Source organism: Lampris incognitus, chromosome 21 (assembly GCF_029633865.1).
Source record: "Lampris incognitus isolate fLamInc1 chromosome 21, fLamInc1.hap2, whole genome shotgun sequence".
NCBI lineage: Eukaryota > Metazoa > Chordata > Actinopteri > Lampriformes > Lampridae > Lampris > Lampris incognitus.
The window spans coordinates 17,867,797-17,870,608 of NC_079231.1; positions in this window are offsets into that span (position 1 = coordinate 17,867,797).

Consider the following 2,812-nt stretch of genomic DNA (forward strand, 5'->3'; position numbering starts at 1 on the left):
ATAGAGGAGGTAGAGACGCCTCCTGTGTTCTGGAGGAACACTCACACATCTGCCCAAAGACACCTGCTGACATGATAGATCACTCTGTACGGGATCAGACACACGCACACACACACACACACACACACACACACACACACACACACACACACACACACACACAGGTGTAATGGGAACAGACCCATTTGTGTTATTTGGAAAATGAAATCAATGAGTTATTTAAGCAGGTAGAACCGAGTTATTAAAGTTAAACAAGTCACTTTTATTCCTGTAGCTTTTTAAATGGTTCTTATAATAGAATAAAGTAGAATAGAATAGAATCACGTTATTTTTCTAAAGGGAGCTTCATCATAATAAATAGCTGATAATACTTTTCATTTGGTGTGTTATTAATCTCATTACTGCAACATAAACATCTATTCATTTCTACTGTTGCAGATGAAAAGTTTTAAAGATTATAAAATGAGCATTATATTTTTCTAGTTAGTTTCACACAGTTCTTTTTTAAAAACGGAGTCCTTGCCTTTCATGGCCAGTGTGTAGCTATCCTCCTGTAATGAACTATTATTTGACCTGGTCCGTCATTTGTCCTTTTAAAAGTTTTAAATCGTGTTACACAATGTGTGTATTGTGTTCTAGCTGTTTTTAAGTTGATTCTCAGTTATATCTGAGGATACTTTGAGTCTGTCACATACATAAAACTATGAGAGAAATCTGTCAATCATTATTTACACAAAACATTTACATGAGGGGATTTGTTGATTTATTTTCCCCTTCAAACCTAATGTGACTATTATTTTTAAATCCGTGAAAAGTGTTAAGATTATGAACAAAAGAACAAGAAAATATATGAATGCATGTTTCAACGCCTTTTCATTGGTTTGACTGCAGTCAGCCAAACTACCATTCTTACTCCACATATATTATTATTCCTCCACTTTTTGTTCTTATTCCACCTGTTTTTTCTAGCACTAACTCCATCCACACGATACAAGTTCACATGATAAATCACAGTAATACCTATGCAGCTATGACAGATTAAACATGTTTATAGTCATTAGTGGAATTAAAGTTTAAAAACTTAAAAAAGGCCCATGTATTTCAATGGGGGCATTACATCAGCTTCATCCAAATCCAACATACAATATACCAGACTGAGCAGCACGACCAGCTGATCAGTGACACCCCTGTATATATATATATATATATATATATATATATACACACACACGCATATACACCTTACACTTCTTACAGTTTAATATTTCATCATATGCAAATGAGATAACATGCATATGCATGAGCTGTAACAGACAGGACACCATAGAGCATACCTACTCAAGCAAACACACACACACACTTTTGTATATATAGTGTATGTTGAGTGTCTGCTTCATTGATTCAGTTTCTGCATTTTACTCATGCTTATATTCTTATATTTACATTGTTTTACGTTACCTAAGTTTGTGTGTGGTTTATGCTTATGTTTTATATTTTATCTTCTAATGTAAAGCACATTGAGCTTACTTGTAATAAAATGTGCTCTATAAATAAAATTGTCATCATAGTGATGGAGTAGTAAAATACAAAGGAGTCCACAGTAGTTTATTCATCTGGTAGTCTCTGGATAATGTTGTCTGGTAAAATCCTTGCCTGGTGAAGTAGCATCCAGATGAAGGTAAGGAGATGGTGTACCTTCAGCTTTGGTGGAAACACCGGTTCTCTGGTCATGTTTTAGGTGTAGATGCTCTGTCCTGCTCCTGCTTCTCCTGTCATGGATTAATTTTTGTGATTAAAGGCCCAGAGATTTGATTGGCTCTCTTAACAGGAAGTGCCAGGTTGTAGTCAGCGCCAATCCAAGCGTGGTATTTTTTCTGTGTGTGTGTGTGTGTGTGTGTGTGTGTGTGTGTGTGTGTGTGTGTAAACTAATATTAACATAAATACATTTAACTTTTTTTCTATGGTCTGGCACTGTAGCATGTCAATAAATGTTTAATGATAGCAGTTGTGAAGTATTCTGCTTCTACTAAATACTAATACTAATTACTATCAACTGCTAATATTTTTAACATCTTAATTAATTAATTAATTTGGACAGTAAACAAAAGTTTTTGAGATACACATTTCAGTTTTTCAATGATTAAGACATGTACTGTGAATGTAAATAAGGCGCCAGAGTACATAAAAGGCATCAAAATAGAGCTTCTTCATCAAAAAAAGTGTCTGGGGGAAGTTCCCCCCCCTGACCCCCCCGGACCTCCCCCCCTGTCCTCACATCCTGGACACGCCCCTGGGTATCAGGGAGCCGTTTTATCAAGGCCACGTGCTGCCGACAGAAATAAAGATTACAAGGTAAATCTAGACTTGGTGTGTTCAGTTCTCCGGTAGGTCCGGGGGAACAAACGTTTACCTGTAGTCCAAACTTAAAATAATAAACAAATCAGGCACTAGTCACGTGATTAGCAAGACTGATTGCACTGAAAACGAAATTTTCCCTTGCTTTTCTGTGTCTATGCTGAATGGCTAATGAGTTAACCAGAATTGTTGAATGAATGGCACCAGCGCCTCCTCTGGTCGGTCGGGGCACCTGTTCGGGGGGAGGGGGGACTGGGGAGAAATAGCGTGATCCTCTCACACGCTACGTCCCCCTGGCGAAACTCCTCACTGTCAGGTGAAAAGAAGCGGCTGGCGACTCCACATGTGTCAGAGGAGGCACGCGGTAGTCTGCAGCCCTCCCCGGATCGGCAGAGGGGGCGGAGCAGCGACCGGGACGGCTCGGAAGAGTGGGGTAATTGGCCGGATACAATTGGGG